This window comes from Schistocerca gregaria, chromosome 5, assembly GCF_023897955.1.
Source record: "Schistocerca gregaria isolate iqSchGreg1 chromosome 5, iqSchGreg1.2, whole genome shotgun sequence".
Classification (NCBI taxonomy): domain Eukaryota; kingdom Metazoa; phylum Arthropoda; class Insecta; order Orthoptera; family Acrididae; genus Schistocerca; species Schistocerca gregaria.
Genome location: NC_064924.1, coordinates 581,715,402 through 581,735,589, shown reverse-complemented (window position 1 = coordinate 581,735,589; position 20,188 = coordinate 581,715,402).

The window sequence follows — 20,188 nt, the reverse complement described above, 5'->3', positions numbered from 1 at the left end:
CAGTTAAAAACTGTGCTTCTGACACTTTATTGGCAATCTGTATTTTATACGTAGCTCAGGGAGTCTTAGACTTGCTACGAGTACTGTTTTGGGGTTCCCTTAACTATATATTTGTTTATTATCCCTATCAGTACTGTTTTCGGGTTCCCTTAACTATATATTTGTTTATTATCCCTATCAGTATTGGCCGTGGTCGATTTCTGTTATTTAGCTGATCACGGATTACCTCCCACCCATTACTTGTAAATTTGAACTTTCCCATAGAGATGTCTATTTCTGCTTGACTCCACCTAGAAAATAAATACCGATTACACAGTACGCAGCCAGCGCATTAAGTACAGGGAATAAGCCATGAGTCGTTAAATTTCCTATGGTAGCAATTATACGAGCATCCTTCCTCCCAGTCTAGGATTGTGTACCAGTAGCTTCCATGACCGAGCAATTATAATTCAGTAAAGTGGGCGTGCGTGTTGTTTGACATCATTTTCGTAAAGGGAGATCACACTTGCTGCAGCACCTTTGTCCAAAATTACCACTGTATTATATTTCCTTCATATACCGGGTGTTACAAAATGTACGACCAAACTTTGAGGAAAAATTCCTCACACACAAAGAAAGAAAATAAGTTATGTGGACATGTGTTCGGAAACGCTTACTTTCCATGTTGGAGCTCATTTTATTACTTCTCTTCAAATCACATTAATCATGGAATGGAAACACACAGCAACAGAACGTACCAGCGTGACCTCACATTTTGTTACAGGAAATGTTCAAAATGTCCTCCGTTAGCGAGGATACATGCTTCCTCCCACCGTCGTATGGAATCCCTGATGCGCTGATGCAGCCCTGGAGAATGGCGTATTGTATCACAGCCGTCCACAATACGAGCACGAAGAGTCTCTACATTTGGTACCGGGGTTGCGAAGACAAGAGCTTTCAAATGCCCCCATCAATGAAAGTCAGGAGGGTTGAGGTCAGGAGAGCGCGGAGGCACATGGAATTGGTCCGCCTCTACCAATACATCGGTCACCGAATCTGTTGTTGAGTAGCGTACGAACACTTCGTCTGAAATGTGCAGGAGCTCCATCGTGCATGAACCAAATGTTGTGTCATATTTGTAAAGCCACATGTTCTAGCAGCACATGTATAGTATCCCATATGAAATCATGATAACGTGCTCCATTGAGCGTAGGTAGAAGAACACACTGACGAAACTATAATGAACTCTAAAATGGAAATTAAGCGTTTACGGATACATGTCCACGTAACATTGTTTGTTTATTTGTGTCTGAGGAATGTTTCCTTAAAGTTTGGCTGTACCTTTTTGTAACACCCTGTATATTGAGAGCTGACTGTGGCGCATTACTGGGCTGAGTCATACAAGTACAGTTAATAGATAATAATTTCTCTCTACCATTGTCATAAATCTTATTTATTACTGTTGGCACCTCCGCCGTTCTTTGATCAACTATTCACGTCTACACATTGTCAAATTTAGTTTTGTGGGTCACAAATGGACAGTCAATTATCATAATTTGTCCTTCCTACATCCAAATTGTAATTATGCCAGCTATAATTCGTATGTGGCTTGTTTGTTGTGCTATTGTGAACTGTGTTCGTGGGGTGATTGACGAGGAACTTATGACCCTGCCTTCTTTCCTCTCTATGATTGTCTTGATTACTTTTATTATTCCCATTACAACAGCAATAATCTTCTCCTTCTTCACTCCATGTATCATGAAATTTGCCTATTACGATAAAGTAATAATAATAACCACAATTATAATAATAATTACTGTTATTACAGCTGCAGTTCTCATATTTCATATTCTGTCAGCTGTGATGATTTGCACAGTTTGTGTTATGGTTGGCAAGAGAGCCAACACCGTGTTACTAAAGGAGGCCGAAATGCACGCGCTTTAGCTCACGCAGGCTGGCGTGAGGTCTGGAACATGACAAGGGAATTAGAATTGAGAAAAAACGGACGTTGCTGGTGGAATAAGTAACTTTAATCCATTAATGATGAACGTCGCTCGTGACAGTACATGATTCACAATATCAATGGTAACTGAATATGGCGCCATCCTACGTCGTAGCAAATAACGTAGCTGAAGGCTATGCTAACTATCGTCTCGGCAAATGAGAGCCTAATTTGTCAGTGAACCATTGCTAGCAAAGTCGACTGTTCAACTGGGGCGAGTGCTAAGAAGCCTCTCTAGACCTGCCGTGTGGCGGCGCTCGGTCTGCAGTCACTGATAGTGGTGACATGCGGGTCCGACCTTTACTATCGGACCGCGGCCGATTTAAGGGCTACCACCTAGCAGGTGTGGTGTCTGGCGGTGACACCACAGTTTTCATGCCCCCCCCCCCCCCCCCCCACTGTGATCGTGTTGACTGTTTTACTGCGCCTTCCATTCTGGCCAGACAGATTTGCACATTTGTTTATAAAATCGATCGAGTCTAAAGCAGATATAAAACCCTTTATGTTGCATTCGGATACCTTGACTAACTTCTCTCAAATATGAGTGGGTTGGTTCGCTTTTAATACTCTCAACAAGTCTTACTGTGATATAGGAATATCACTGTATTTTATGTTGTTCAATCACTTTTTACAATATTTTTTCAGGTCTCCTAAGTGCCTCTGGAATGGCTCAGAAACAAATATCTCTTTAAGCAATCTTTCCTGTACGGCCACCGACCTGTACTTGGCCGAGAACGCCTATTCGAAAACAAACCAATTTCAGCAGTACTCAGTAACGTCCATCACCCACAAAGTGGCGTCTCCCTAAATAAAGCCTGCCTCGGAACTAAGTTGTTTTATGTCGGACCACGAACGTCACTTTGCTCTATGAAAAGCTTTTATAAATACAATAACATGCACACATTCATTTTGGCACGAAAACATCGATCTGTTTGTGTCTTATCTGGTTTCCTTCCCCAAACATACTCATGAAATACAGCACTGCCCCACATGACGCTTAAAGTTGTGAGACACCGCTTTCAGCACATGAGGTTACTCATGAGGTAATGTTCCCTGCATAGGGTAGAAAGCAAAATATCCTTCTAAATCTGGCAATGATCTACCGTCCTATACGATATTTTGAACTGTCACTAACTCTTCCTCCTTTTCATCAAATAAGTTTTTGACGGATTCCACCATATCCTAAGATCTTGGTTTACATAATCATTTGCCCTCCGCACTTCACTATTGAGTGGCACGTCTGGCAGAATCTTAACGTTAGAGATTACTGGATAATTCATAACGTTAACTTATTACATGTTTAGGTCAGATGGTTCAAATGGCTCTGAACACTATGGGACTTAATATCTGAGGTCATCAGTCCCATAGAGCTTAGAACTACTTGACCCCTAACTAACCTAAGGACATCACACACATCCATGCCAGAAGCAAGATTCGAACCTGCGACTGCAGCAGCAGCGCGGTACCAGACTGAAGTTGCTAGAAGCTCTCGGCCACAGCGGCCGGCTATTTTTAGGCCAGTAATCTGGGAAATGTCCTCATACGTAGCCAACGACAATGCTGTGAAATTCTCTGCTAAGACACCGCATGTGAATCTATTTGGATGCATATCATCTTCTATTGCTCAGCGCTGAGAATATCTACTTCAGACAGGTGCCAAGTTGTTTCCCGTAGCGTGGCCTGCCTCTGTTTGATGTCACCTACTTCGGTGCAAACATTTACAGTGCGACGCCAGAAGTTGACGACAGTGAAAATAACTAAACCACGAGTGAGTAGCATTAACACTCTCCCGCTGTTTTTGCCATGAGAGAGAGAAGGATTTCAAACACAATTTCAGCAGAAACTTCCGCCTCTCTTTACAAGATTACCTGCTTATGTAATTCCTTTTAACACTGTCCCTAAACTTTCAAATGCATGTAAGAATCTCCACAGGACGACTGGCGCCATTACAACGTTCTACAATAACTAACTCACTCGGCTGCTGTAAAATTTATGTTGCGCTTTCGCTCAGTACACCAGTACCCGTGGTCTTGGGGGTAGCGTCTCTGCTTCATAATAAAAAACGTCTTCGGTCCCGGGTTCTATCCCCGGCACTGCCTAATTTTTGATAAATAATCAGCATTGGCGGCCGAAGACTTCCGGGATAAGAAGTCAGCCTCATTCTGCCAACGGCCTTGTCAAAGAGGGCGGAGAAGCGGATAGAGGTTCAGGGCACTCTCTAGTCATAGGGGTGGGGAATTGCCCCTAAAGGAGAAAGAATCAGCAATGATCAACGACATGAGATTGCAGAAGGCAATGGAAACCACTGCAATAAAGACACGTAACGTGTATCCACAGGACATGTCATGATGATCTCTTCATTGGCAAAAGATTCCGGAATAGTCCCCCATTCGGATCTCCGGGAGGGGACTGCCAAGGGGGAGGTTACCATGAGAAAAAGATTGAGTAATCAACGAAAGGGTAACGTTCTACGAGTCGGGGCGTGGAATATCAGAAGCTTGAACGTGGTAGGAAAACTAGAATATCTGAAAAGGGAAATGCAATGGCTCCATCTAGATATAGTAGGGGTCAGTGAAGTGAAGTGGAAGGAAGACAAGGATTTCTGGTCAGATGAGTATCGGGTAATATCAACAGCAGCAGAAAATGGTATAACAGGTGTAGGATTCGTTATGAATAGGAAGGTAGGGCAGAGGGTGTGTAACTGTGAACAGTTCAGTGACCGGGTGGTTCTAATCAGAATCGACAGCAGACCAACACCGACAACGATAGTTCAGGTATACATGCCGACGTCGCAAGCTGAAGATGAACAGATAGAGAAAGTGTATGAGGATATTGAAAGGGTAATGCAGTATGTAAAGGGGGACGAAAATCTAATAGGCATGTGCGACTGGAATGCACTTGTAGGGGAAGGAGTAGCAGAAAAGGCTACAGGAGAATATGGGCTTGGGACAAGGAATGAAAGAGGAGAAAGACTAGTTGAGTTCTGTAACAAGTTTCAACTAGTAATAGCGAATACCCTGTTCAAGAATCACAAGAGGAGGAGGTATACTTGGAAAAGGCCGGGAGATACGGGAAGATTTCAATTAGATTACATCATGGTCAGACAGAGATTCCGAAATCAGATACTGGATTGTAAGGCGTACCCAGGAGCAGATATAGACTCAGATCTCAATATAGTAGTGATAAAGGGTAGGCTGAAGTTCAAGACATTAGTCAGGAAGAATCAATAGGCAAAGAAGTGGGATACGGAAGTTCTAAGGAATGACGAGATACGTTTGAAGTTCTCTAACGCTATAGATGCAGCAATAAGGAATAGCGCAGTAGGCAACACAGTTGAAGAGGAATGGATTTCTCTAACAAGGGCCATCACAGAAACATAGGTACAAAGAAGGCAGCTGCGAAGGAACCATGGGTAACAGAAGAAATACTTCAGTTGATTGATGAAAGTAGGAAGTACAAATATGTTCCAGGAAAATCAGGAATCCAGACACACAAGTCGCTGAGGAATGAAATAAATAGGAAGTGCAGGGAAGCTAAGACGAAATGGCTGCAGGAAAAATGTGAAGACATCGAAAAAGATATGATTGTCGGAAGGACAGACTCAGCATACAGAAAAGTCAAAACAACCTTTGGTAACATTAAAAGCAACGGTGGTAACGTTAAGAGACCAACGGGAATTCCACTGTTAAATACAGAGGAAAGAGCAGATAGGTGGAAAGAACTCATTAAAAGCCTCTATGACGGTGAAGATATGTCTGATGTGATAGAAGAAGAAAGAGGAGTCGATTTAGAAGAGATAGGGGATCCAGTATTAGAATCGGAATTTAAAAGAGCTTTGGAGGACTTACGGTCAAATAAGGCAAAAGGGGTAGATAACATTCCATCAGAATTTCTAAAATCATTAGGGGAAGTGGCAACAAAACGACTACTCACGTTGGTGTGTAGAATATATGAGTCTGGCGACATACCATCTGACTTTCGGAAAAGCACGATCCACACAATTCCGAAGAGGGCAACAGCTGACAAGTGCGAGAATTATCGCACAATCAGCTTAACAGCTCATGCATCGAAGCTGCTTACAAGAATAATATACAGAAGAATGGAAATGAAAATTGAGAAGGCGCTAGGTGACGATCAGTTATGCTTCAGGACAAGTAAAGGCACGAGAGAGCAATTCTGACGTTACGGCTAATAATGGAAGCAAGGCTAAAGAAAAATCAAGACACGTTCATAAGATTTGTCGACCAGAAAAAAGCGTTCGACAATATAAAATGGTGCAAGCTGTTCGAGATTCTGAAAAAAGTAGGGGTAAGCTATAGGGAGAGACGGGTCATATAAAATATGTACAACGACCAAGAGGGAATGATAAGAGTGGACGATCCAGAATGAAGTCCTCGTATTAAGAAGGGTGTAAGACAAGGCTGTAGCCTTTCGCCTCTACTCTTCAATCTGTACATCGAGGAAGCAATGATGGTAATAAAAGAAAGGTTCAGTAGTGGAATTAAAATACAAGGTGAAAGGATATCAATGATACGATTTGCTGATGACTTTGCTATCCTGAGTGAAAGTGAAGAAGAATTAAATGATCTGCTGAACGGAATGAACAGTCTAATGAGTGCACAGTATGGTTTGAGAGTAAATCGGAGAAAGACGAAGGTAATGAGAAGTAGTAGAAATGAGAACAGCGAGAAACTTAACATGAGGATTGATGGTCACGAAGTCAATGAAGTTAAGGAATTCTGCTACCTACGCAGTAAAATAACCAATGACGGACGGAGCAAGGAAGACATCAAAAGCAGACTCGCTATGGCAAAAAAGGCATTTATGGCCAAGAGAAGTCTACTAATATCAAATACCGGCATTAATTTGAGGAAGAAATTCCTGAGGATGTACGTCTGGAGTACAGCATTGTATGGTAGTGAAACTTGGACTGTGGGAAAACCGGAACAGAAGAGAATCGAAGCATTTGAGATGTGGTGCTATAGACGAATGTTGAAAATTAGGTGGACTGATAAGGTAAGGAATGAGGAGGTTCTACGCAGATTTGGAGAGGAAAGGAATGTGTGGAAAATACTGATAAGGAGAAGGGACAGGATGATTGGACATCTGCTAAGACATGAGGGAATGACTTCCATGGTACTAGAGGGAACTGTAGAGGGGAAAAACTGTAGAGGAAGACGGAGATTGGAATACGTCAAGCAAATAATTGAGGACGTAGGTTGCAAGTGCTACTCTGAGATGAAGTTGTCCCACTGACATATGATATGCTACAGCCGGAAGTAATACTATAGACACCTGCACTACGCTAACCTAGACCATACTTAACGGAAACTAAAAGAACCCTAATTTTAGGTGGAATTCGTAAAACGCATTTTACATTGTATTTCGGCATAATACGACCTGTATTCTTGGAAAATGTCCCTAAGTAAGGCACCAAGGTCGTAGACCTTGGTGACAACTCAGCATTATCATTACTCTCCCGGTGCAAATTTGATCGGTAGCTCAACTCACGGCTCATCTTTCTTTTACTGCACCATTATGACAAAAGGCTAGCTAAAGATGGATTAACTCATCTATAAAATCTCTGGATCTGAAAGAACGTGGGTTCTGTGAACCAAGGTCCCTGGTACCGGTTCACGTTGATCCGGATGGTAATAACTGTCAGGTGTCGATGCAACTGAGCGTGAGCAGGCTTCATATAAACAGCATGTCTCAACATACCATCCAGTTTCCTCTTGACGAACTCATCAAAAGAAAAAAAAAAGGAAGGCAGCCCTCCATTTTCCTTTCCCGCCCCCATTGTGAAAGGAATATTCGGGCGGATCGAATTCAGGTGTTCTGAAGTTCGTTAAATTTCTTACTGACATGAAGCCAAAACAACAAAAGTAACATGTACATATCTGAAACAGCCGACGACTAAAGGCACGTTCATCGAAGTCTTTCATTCCCAAATCTGCAATAACTGCTGACGGTGGGATCCTCATCACAACGCCATTTGTCTGCTCAACATTACTTGTAGCGAACAGAGGAACTCCGGTGAAGAGGGTGACCACGTCAAAACCTAATAAAATATCGGAGTCATTCAAATGCATTCCCTGTAATATAAATGACAAACCATACGAGTTCTTAATGTGACAGTCATACCGATCCCATAGTGGGCTCAACAGAGTAGCAAGGTGTTCTGCTATACGATATGTTGGAGTACAGATTGTAACTCCGTAAAAAAAATTTTGGGCATGTACACTGAGTGAATCTGTAACGTTCTCTATCTATTTTTTTAATTATATTGTATGAATGCCTCAACTGGAAATTCATACAAAACTGGAGTTATCGTGTTTGCGTGTTGTAACTGCTAGTGGCATGCTTACTCTGTGTTCACTTTATATGAAGTGATTGGGCAACGCAGCTCCCAATATCAATAAATAAATACAGTCATTACAAAGTACACTCAGCCCTTAGGTACTGAATCTTCTGGTGCCATTCAGAACTGATAACTTTGGTCATTGTGCCCATACCAAATAAACCAAATTCTCTTACCTATCAGTAACGGTGGAACGCGATGTATTCTGGTCTCTCATGAAGAAGAATAAAATATACTAACTACAGCCTCAGCGCTGTGTAATGCTGGCCGTAATACTTTGAAATGTACACGAAGCTCTTTTGGATGATAAATGAAAACATTTAAGGAAAATTCAATGTCTGTAAGAAACACATGGTCTGGACAGTGATGCGGTACTCACTTGGGTGAATTACTGACTCTGACCTTCTCGATTGAGAAATTGTATTACAAGCTAAGTTTGGCTTTGCATAACACGTGACCAATGCAATTAGATTACTCAGAAAAATTACACGCTTTCTACTAATTGAGGCACAAAGAATGAGATTTATACATCACCTAACCTCACCAAAAAGGCAAAAAGACAATTCATCAAAATTACATATACCTGTGGTAAAAGCCGTCGGAGTGGCCGAGCGGTTCTAGGTGCTACAGTCTGGAGCCGCCCGACTGCTACGGTGGCAGGTTCGAATCCTGCCTCGGGCTTGGTGGTGTGTGATGTCCTTAGGTTAGTTAGGTTTCAGTAGTTCTAAGTTGTAGGGGACTGATGACCACAACAGTTAAGTCCCATAGTGCTCAGAGCCATTTGAACCAACCTGTGCAAACCAGTACAAAAGGAAGAAATTTAACTAGCTTTTGCATCAAATCTGTTTACGTACATTCTGAGGTTATTCAACAGTTAAGAATTATCAGTCAACTTATTTACGCTTACGCGTTGGCAAAGGAAAATCGTAAAAATAGAACTTCTTTATCTCACTTGCGAGAAGTCCTCTGCTTTCACATTTGTGTTTTCAGTAACACATGTTCTCGTAATTCCTACATTATGATCTAACACTTGGTGGCCTTACAGAGCACACCACAAACACTGCCTACTCCGTCTCTTTTGCTCACAGGCTGTGCGCCAAGCGCTCTCTTACTCCAACACTACAATGTGAGACCAGAAGCAGTATCTTTGGTTCTGCGGTCGGGCGCAGTCAGCGATCAGCTTTATAGAGCCCATCAGTGACATACATCGTTTACAATGTAATAGTTTCATTAAAGTTTAGATTAGTATCATTACAGTATTCGGGAGCTTCACATAAGTGTGCCCCAGTAGACTCCTGTCTAAATTTTACTCGTAATCGTACGGAAAAGTACTCCTTTTTGTATCTTTGAAAGGCTATATAACCGTGAGGGAACAGCACAATACATAATGAGATTCTTGAGAATCTCCTGCGACAAGGATCTCTTCTCAGGAGGCTGTTAGCCTTAATCTCAGCACAGTCTGTGCGGTCAGCACCGATACTGCGATATGCTGTCGCATATACTTAACACCGCCTTTTTTAAAATATAATCCTTGTTGCGCATAAAAACTATATGATTGCTTTTCTCCATAGGAAAAACGTCCAAGGCCTCTCTGCTTTACGCAGGGTACATTTATAACAAGAATGGTTGTCTTATGCGGGCATGAACCATGGACCTTACCGATGGTCGGGAGGCTTGCGTGCCTCAGCGATACAGATAGCCGTACCGTAGGTGCAACCACAACGGAGGGGTATATGTTGAGAGGCCAGACCAACGTGTGGTTCCTGAAGAGGGGCAGCAGCCTTTTCAGTAGTTGCAGGGGCAACAGTCTGGATAATTGACTGATCTGGCCTTGTAACAATAACCAAAACAGCCTTGCTGTGCTGGTACTGCGAACGGCTGAAAGCAAGGGGAAACTGCAGCCGTAATTTTTCCCGATGGCATGCAGCTTTACTGTATGATTAAATGATGATGGCATCCTCTTGGGTAAAATATTCCGGAGGTAAAATAGTCCCCCATTCGGATCTGCGGGCGGGGGCTACTCAAGAGGATGTCGTTATCAGGAGAAAGAAAACTGGCGTTCTACGGGTCGGAGCGTGGAATGGTAGTTCCCTTAATCGGGCAGGTAGGTTAGAAAATTTAAAAAGGGAAATAGATAGGTTAAAGTTAGATATAGTGGGCATTAGTGAAGTTCGGTGGCAAGAGGAACAAGACTTCTGGTCAGGTGACTAACGGGTTATAAACACAAATTCAAGTAGGGGTAATGCAGGAGTAGGTTTAATAATGAATAGGAAAATAGGAATGCGGGTAAGCTACTACAAACAGCATAGTGAACGCATTATTGTGGCCAAGATAGATACGAAGCCCACACCTACTACAGTAGTACAAGTTTATATGCCAACTAGCTCTGCAGATGACGAAGAGATTGAAGAAATGTATGATCAAATAAAAGAAATTATTCAGATAGTGAAGGGTAACGAAAATTTAATAGTCATGGGTGACTGGAATTCGGTAATAGGAAAAGGGAGAGAAGGAAACGTAGTAGGTCAATATGGACTGGGGCAAAGAAATGAAAGAGGAAGCCGCCTGGTAGAATTTTGCACAGAGCACAACTTAATCATAGGTAACACTTGGTTCAAGAATCATAAAAGAAGGCTGTATACATGGAAGAAGCCTGGAGATACTGACAGGTTTCAGATAGATTATATAATGGTACGACAGAGATTTAGGAACCAGGTTTTAAATTGTAAGACATTTCCAGGGGCAGATGTGGACTCTGACCACAATCTATTGGTTATGACCTATAGATTAAAACCGAAGAAACTGCAAAAAGGTGGGAATTTAAGGAGATGGGACCTGGATAAACTACAAGAACCAGAGGTTGTACGGAGTTTCAAGGAGAGCATAAGGGAGCAATTGACAGGAATGGGGGAAAGAAATACAATAGAAGAAGAATGGGTAGCTTTGAGGGATGAAGTAGTGAAGGCATCAGAGGATCAAGTAGGTAAAAAGACTACGGCTAGTAGAAATCCTTGGGTAACAGAAGAAATATTGAATTTAATTGATGAAAGGAGAAAATATAAAAATGCAGTAAATGAAGCAGGCAAAAAGGAATACAAACGTCTCAAAAATGAGATCGACAGGAAGTGCAAAATGGCTAAGCAGGGATGGCTAGAGGACAAATGTAAGGATGTAGAGGCTTATCTCACTAGAGGTAAGGTAGATACTGCCTACAGGAAAATTAAAGAGACCTTTGGAGAAAAGAGGACCACTTGTATGAATATTAAGAGCTCAGATGGAAACCGAGTTCTAACCAAAGAAGGGAAAGCAGAAAGGCGGAAGGAGTATATAGAGGGTATACAAGGGCGATGTACTTGAGGACAATTTTATGGAAATGGAAGAGGATGTAGATGAAGATGAAATGGGAGATACGATACTGCGTGAAGAGTTTGACAGAGCACTGAAAGACCTGAGTCGAAACAAGGCCCCCGGAGTCGACAACATTCCATTGGAACTACTGACGGCCTTGGGAGAGCCAGTCCTGACAAAACTCTACCATCTGGTGAGCAAGATGTATGAGACAGGCGAAATGCCCTCAGACTTCAGGAAGAATGTAATAATTCCAATCCCAAAGAAAGCAGGTGTTGACAGATGTGAAAATTACCGAACTATTAGTTTAATAAGTCACAGCTGTAAAATACTAACGCGAGTTCTTTTCAGACGAATGGAAAAACTGGCAGAAGCTGACCTCGGGGAAGATCAGTTTGGATTCCGTAGAAATGTTGGAACACGTGAGGCAATACTGACCCTACGGCTTATCTTAGAAGCTAGATTAAGAAAAGGCAAACCTAGGTTTCTAGCGTTTGTAGACTTAGAGAAAGCTTTTGACAATGTTGACTGGAATAATCTCTTTCAAATTCTGAAGGTGGCAGGGGTAAAATACAGGGAGCGAAAGGCTATTTACAATTTGTACAGAAACTAGAAGGCAGTTATAAGAGTCGAGGGGCATGAAAGGGAAGCAGTGGTGGGGAAGGGAATAAGACAGGGTTGTAGCCTATCCACGATGTTATTCAATCTGTATATTGAGCAAGCAGTAAAGGAAACAAAAGAAAAATTCGGAGTAGGTATTAAAATCCATGGAGTAGAAATAAAAACTTTGAGGTTCGCCGATGACATCGTAATTCTGTCAGAGACAGCAAAGGACTTGGAAGAGCAGTTGAACGGAATGGATAGTGTCTTGAAAGGAGGATATAAAATGAACATCAACAAAAGCAAAACGAGGATAATGGAATGTAGTCGAATTAAGTCGGCTGATGCTGAGGGAATTAGATTAGGAAGTGAGACACTTAAAGTAGTAAAGGATTTTTGCTATTTGGGGAGCAAAATAACTGATGATGGTCGAAGTAGAGAGGATATAAAATGTAGACTGGCAATGGCAAGAAAAGCGTTTCTGAAGAAGAGAAGTTTGTTAACATCGAGTATAGATTTAAGTGTCAGGAAGTCATTTCTGAAAGTATTAGTATGGAGTGTAGCCATGTATGGAAGTGAATCATGGACATAAATAGTTTGGACAAGGAGAGAATAGAAGCTTTCGAAATGTGGTGCTACAGAAGATTACTGAAGATTAGATGGGTAGATCACATAACTAATGAGGAAGTATTGAATCGGATTGGGGAGAAGTTTGTGGCACAACTTGACCAGAAGAAGGGATCGGTTGGTAGGACATGTTCTGAGGCATCAAGGGATCACCAATTTAGTAGTGGAGGGCAGCGTGGAGGGTAAAAATCGTAGAGGGAGATCAAGAGATGACTACACTAAGCAGATTCAGAAGGACGTAGGTTGCAGTAGGTACTGGGAGATGAAGCTTGCACAGGATAGAGTAGCACGGAGAGCTGCATCAAACCAGTTTCAGGACTGAAGACCACAACAACAACAACAACAACAACAACATGCGGAGATGTGAAGCGAAATTCTTTTTCCGACCTCCAACTAGGAATGTGGCGCTTTTGCGTTCCTTTAAGGATGATCTGCGTTCGCCTAAGACTGTGAGCACCGTGTGACCCCGGTGTACTGGGAATAAGCGTCACACAGGCTTACAACAGCAAAGACAATCGGTCATTGTAGAATATTGTCTTGACACCTCCCAGTATAACAATTCGGTGATTCTACAACACACTTCCAGGTTTTTCGATAGTGTTATTAAGGAAGCAGTTGAAATTAAATTTTAAGTGACCATGTAAATAGAGGTGAAGTCCATGGCTGAAATTATGCGTGCAGTCTCTATTAGGAAGGAACAGAGAGACAGAATTAGTGCTATTAATATGTCAAAAATCCGCCCCAGTTGCGAGATAGTATTGGTCTTTTCCCAAGTTTCAGATAGAGTAATCTAGCGTTCATCAGAGGCATAAAATAAACTAATATACATCCGAATAAGGCAAGGTCTGTCATCTATCAGTTTATTTTATGCTTCTGAAGAAGGCTAGATTACTCTAGCTTAAACTTGGGTAGAGACCAGTAACATTTCGCAACTGAGGCGGATTGTTGACACATCAATTTATCACAGTTGCTGACAAGGCTGCAACATGTTAAAAATTCTTAAATTATTGCTACCTCGCCGTGGTTTAGTAATAGACAGTGTCGATAACGTCTAGTGTCGGTCATATTTGATTGTGTGGTAGCACTAGGTCTGCTATGTGTGAGTGTGTGAGTGTGTGTGTGTGTGTGTGTGTGTGTGTGTGTGTGTGTGATGTTTTCGGAATGACTATACAAAGCTAGACCTTAAATCTGCTTCTACGGTACATACTTGCTGCAGTTTGGTCTTGAAAATGACAGGGTGGTCACCCCTCGAAATATTGGCGGTTGTCGACGACATCACTCGGTGGTCCTCGGGCAGTTCATTTGAACATTGAAAAGTGGAATAAAAACTGAGGTGTTACAGGTTTATCTGTTATTGGAATATACCCAAAGTAGCTATATTTCAATTATGTTTGCTACTATCAACACCACTCGCTTGTTACCACGAAGTAAGAAAATACGTAACCATCAAAGCCCACAGGTGTTAATGTTGTTTTTCTCTGCTGTACGTTGAACTTAATAAGGGAGAAGGTTCAATTGAGTACCTATAGTGTTAACGCATGGTTTGTAAAGATCATTCATTCATACTCTTATACAACATAGTACCTCAACCCTCACGTATGAGGTATTTAGGAAGTGTTACGGAAAGATCTTATGCCTACCGTTCGCTTTAAATCAATATTTTAATTAATTGTATAGATTGCGTTAGTATCTTGCTTGTCTGGTGTTAGCTAGTTTTCATAACCTTATTATTTCATTTAGAGACAAATGAACCTGTACTTTTCGTACGAGTCTTATTCAGGGTTGAGCTTAGCGTTTAACTTCGCGTACGTTGGAAATCGGATATTCTAAGATTTTGTTACGAAAGATCAGGAAAAATGCGTGTATTGTTATGTACATGTCGTTCTGTTCACTCATGTATATGCTGTACACCGTGTAAAATGGTTCAAATGGCTCTAACAACTATGGGACTTAACATCTGAGGTGTTCAGTCCCCTAGACTTAGGACTACTTAGATCCAAATAACCTAAGGACATCACACACATTCATGCCCGAGGCAGGATACGTGTAAATTACTCATAAGATACCCAGCATTAATAGGATAATATTTGTTTATTGGAGAAAACTCTAGAGTTAATTTACAGTAATAGCTGCTGCTTCCATTGAGAGATACCGAGTAATCATGTTTCGATAACTGTACTTAAAAATTTCTCTTCGTTACTAAACTTCACGCACACGACAAATATTGAGTTTGCGGTAAAAAGCACGGCAGCTCTATGGACATATAAATCAGCACCAATTGTTAATATGGTACATGATACTAGCACCCTTTTTGAAGTAAACGTTAATCTTTACTGTCGTGACTGTACACAAAGGAAGGAAACCCGGTTTTCAGGTGCATATATTCTGTATCGATCAACTGTACCGAACAACTATATTCCTAGACAGGTTCATAGATATGTTCGAATATCGGCTACAGAATTACTATCTATTGTCTGATGATCTGTCAACGGATGAGAGGAACTCAGTGTTGAAACTCCAAGTATCCACGCAGATTTGTGAGTACCGAATTGAAGATAACCCACACTAAGCGAATATCTAAACCGTTGATTCGACAACGGTATGGCCGATCCCCTTCCTGCATTGTGAACATCGAAGCTATTGATTACTCCATAATGACCTCGATTTCGCCTGGACTATAACACTAACCTTTACATCTGCGTGTCTTCGATGATAAATTTTCCACTTCGCGAAAATTTCCATTTGTTCATAATTTGTTCCTAAGGTACTCTAGAATCTTGATGTATTTAGAGCTATAGATTTAACGACACATTTGCAATAAAACACGTCTCGCACTTCTCATGGGTTTTATGATCCACTTCGTTTGAGATGGTCCTGAAAGAACCCCTGAACCCCCCTCTCCTCTCTCTCTCTCTCTCTCTCTCTCTCTCTCTCTTTCTCTCTCTCCTTCATTCAAATGAGTGCTTTATGATGATGAGCACGGTACACGCGCAGTGAAAGAGGAATTTGAAGCTGTAAGAATATGGTCGGCTTACTCCTGGAATATTACCACCATAAACCTGAGATGAATAGCGGAGATATACTTCATTGAATGCAAATATTCTAAAAAACAGCTTCAGGCAGACGCTGAATATCCTGACTGAGGTCCGTGCCATAACATTTCCGGATCTTATTTAATGTCTTAAGATACTCATAAAAAAAAGAAATGAAATATAAGTTTCAGTGGGAGGATTCATGTAAGTATCTTTCTGCCTTGGACGATCTTGATATGTGTCCATTTCTGTGCGAGTCAGCGTGCATCTATTGAAATACCAATATACCATTTAAAACGAAGACGAAATTTATAGTAAAACACCATTTTCTAATACAACACATAAAATTAGTCAACCAAATTATGACCAACGTTAATATATAAATAAATCGATATAAAAAATAGTCGAATTCCTAATTATACAAATTCAAAACCGGATTTTGCGAACATTTCTGGAGCAATGTGTGATTCAGATATCGGCAATTTTAGGGTCAAAAGACGTTTAAAAAAAGCAACCAGTAACACTGAACACCTAAAATGTTCAGCCCGTAAACCACCACCAGTTACAGATTGCCTATATAACGGCTTCGAGGGGCAACGAAAATTTGGTTCTCTGTATTTCGTACAATTACTGACCAAATTTAAAATTCTATCATGAACGATACCTTGTATGAGGTTATGTGAACTGTTGAGCAATGTCATATGGTAACGCAATTCATTTCGACCAAATTACGTTTTATGGTTTCAAATAGTAGTTCAAGTGCCTCTGAGCAGTATGGGACTTAACTTCTGAGGTCATCAGTCCCCTAGAACTACTTAAACCTGACTAACCTAAGGACATCACACACATCCATGCCTGAGGCAGGATTCGAACCTGCGACCGTAGCGGTCACGCGGTTCCAGACTGTTGCACCTACAACTGCTCGGCCACTTCGGCCGCCTTGTCTGGTTTCATCTAATGTTTGAGAATAAGAACGGTTAGCGTTTTACAATATTTTACATAATTTAAAATCCTGTCAAAACTTTTCTAGCTTACACCTCCGAAAAAATAATGACAGGAAGAAAGTTATCGTCTACTTCAATTTCTTTGTTCATGCCGTAGAACGTCAGCGTCTCAAGAAGTTTTAATGCATTACTTCTTGACTAATAACTATTCTGAACACATTTTGCACAGAGTTTCTATACATTCGACTGTGTGTACCTTCAAAATTCAGGACATGTGACATCAGAAACATTGAGGCCTGTGAAAACTAGCTGTTAATAAAACGGAGGTATTTTGGATATGGGAATTCTCCTGTTAATTGAGTCGTGGGGACGGAGATTGTTGGTACATCCTAATGTGTATAGGCCACACCGACTGCTGTTCAGCCTTACCTGCTTGAAAACATTTTCGAATAGGGTTTTTAGAGACGACTATCAGTCACAGTTTTCTGTTAACCGATGTGGAGCCATCGCACAACTTTTGTTCAAGCAATACTGAGGATATTAATCCCATTGGCAAGTCGTGTGATTATTGCAAGAACATGTTTTGGGACCACTTTATCCCATATTCTAGGGCTTTAAAGTTTCTTGATGCAATTAGGCCTCATCGCAACTGAAAAACCAGCTACACATGCACATGTTCTACAGAAACCATAAAATACAACACATGCGAGCCGTTGCATCCACTGTTCCCGAGGTCCAGTTGCAAATCTACGGTGGATGCACTGGCTTGCATTAAATATTCTGGTACTTACATTCATGATTAATGTGCCAGCATTTCACATTTACAAAGGCTAATCCCGCGTTTACGTCAGTCTGCGATTTTGCAATGTTAATCACTTGAATATGTTACCGACAGAAAGGAATAACGAAATTTTCTTTGCACTACATCGATTATGTTTTATGTAGAGATTTTTTTCTTACAGTGTATTAGTTATGTCTTGGCGTTCCGTTTCATAGGAGCGGGGAGACCATAGATGGAGAATGACCTCTTTGTGGCACAAGTGTATATTTGCATCAACTGTTTTTACTGCCATATTAGCTCCATGGTGAGGGTAGGCATACATCGAAACATATTCCATTAATTTTACCGAGTTAAAGATTATGTTTGCTATAGATCTCCAAAAAGTTTGCCCACAAATATTTATTTTCATTCCTCAATAACGACAGAGTTTTATCTGTTCTAAAGGTGTACTTGTTATAAGAAATGGTTTGAAAGGCGCATATTTGTCACGAGATATATCGGTTTGTTTGGTATATTAGCTACTAGAAGCATCATTGCATGCCTGAATAGTTGATTGATACGTATTATTTGGCTACCAGAGGTTCTGTTATTGCGTAGACATGGCTCGAGAGAGAGGGCCAGTAGTTGGAGAGGAAAACAGAGAAAGAGAGAGAGAGAGAGAGAGAGAGAGAGAGAGAGACAGACAGACAGACAGAGAGGCAAATCTGTCTAAAAGAAAAATGCTCAAATGTGTGTGAAATCTTATGGGACTTAACTTCGAAGCTCATCAGTCCCTAAGCTTACACACTACTTAACCTAAATTATCCCAAGGACAAACACACACACTCATGCCCGAGGGAGGACTCGAACCTCCGCCGGGACCAGCCGCACAGTCTATGACTGCAGCCTAATTCTGTCAGGACGGAATGAGGAACTTGGACAGCAGACGAGCCGCATAGAGAATGATTTATATCTGTGTTTCTACCTTACGTATGGTAGAGGACAAAGGATTGTTTTGAAGAAGATTTTATAGACAGGCGACACTTGTGGAAGAAGCTAACTAGCATTAAGCTTCATTCGCTGTTAACAATACCTGATTTATTAGTGCAAAGTTTTCGTTACGTTTAACAATATCTGCATGTAGGTATCGAGGGTTGATTATCAGTCATGTTTTAAGTATTATAATTACGTTTCTAACCACACTGTTAGTTAAAAGTAAGTAAATTTTAGTTAATTTAAGTATTGTGTGGAAATTTAAGAGTTGCGTGGAAAAGTTTTTATCTTGTGTGACAATGCTGAGGAAAAATTATTTTTTATTTTAGTACGAGACACTTCTTTGTTATTTTATGGATTTAATGTAACTTCAAATTACATTAATTTATTTGCAAACAATTCATTATGAATTTTCCTTACACTAATAAATGAAACGTAAATCAGGTAGTAACTCCACTGTCACACAAGGAAGAGAGCTACATTTTTAGAAAGAGAACAGATGTACAATTTCAGAAAGCAGACACCTCACATACCTAAATTAATTCATAGAGTTAATTTTCTTCTTCAGTAGTAAGGTCTAGATCGAAATATATGGAGGACACTGTATTCGAAACCTAAAGGTACTTCAACAACAATGTAGGAAAGCATATTCTGCCACTTACCGTAGAGATAACACTCCAAGTCGCAGACCGCACAATTAAAAGACACTTACACGTAAGATTTTAGACAGAGCCCTTATAATAAAAAGAGAAACATACATCATTCATTCACACAAGTAAGCACATCTCATGCACACCATGACTGCCAACACAAGCAGCTAGTGCCCCAATGCAGCTATCATGCGGGAGCCGCCTTGCGTTTACAGGTGCCATCTCACGGATTGAGAGGGCCCTCCCGCCGGAGTTTCGAGTCCTCCCTCGGACAAGGGTTGTACTTAGCGTAGGTGGATGCGATTTAGTTTAAGTAGTGTGTAAGGCTAGGGACCCTAAACCTCAGCAGTTTGTCCTTTAGGAATTCACACACTTCATGTGGGATTGTACCAGCAATGTGGAGGGGTTGGGGCAACGTAAGGGGGGAAGGGTGCAGTATACTAGCGGGAGAAGAGAAACCTGCTGTCTGGTTGAGTTTACATGGAGTCGAGTGCCAACAGGAGCAGCATCAGGAGGTTGTGGGTGCTGGATGAGGGAAAAACAAAGAGAAAATGGAAGGAGCGGAGAAAGATTGGTGGGTGCACTGCAGAGGGTGACAGACCGAGAGTTTAGGAGACATTAATATGAACGAGGTGATACGGCGGGGATAGACACTGTGGGGTGATTCGTGGAGGGACAGATTGTTATCGTAGGTTGAGGCGATGGTAATATGGGACCAGCGAGGGTTTTATAAGGATAACTCCCGTCAGCGATGTTTAGAAAAGCTGGTGGGATAGGGGAGGATCCAGGTGGCTTGGGTAGAGAAGCAGCCTTTGAAATCAAACATATTATGTTCAGCTGCGGTATAGTCTCCTTTGTTTATGGTCATTTGTTCAGCTGTATATTGTGTAAC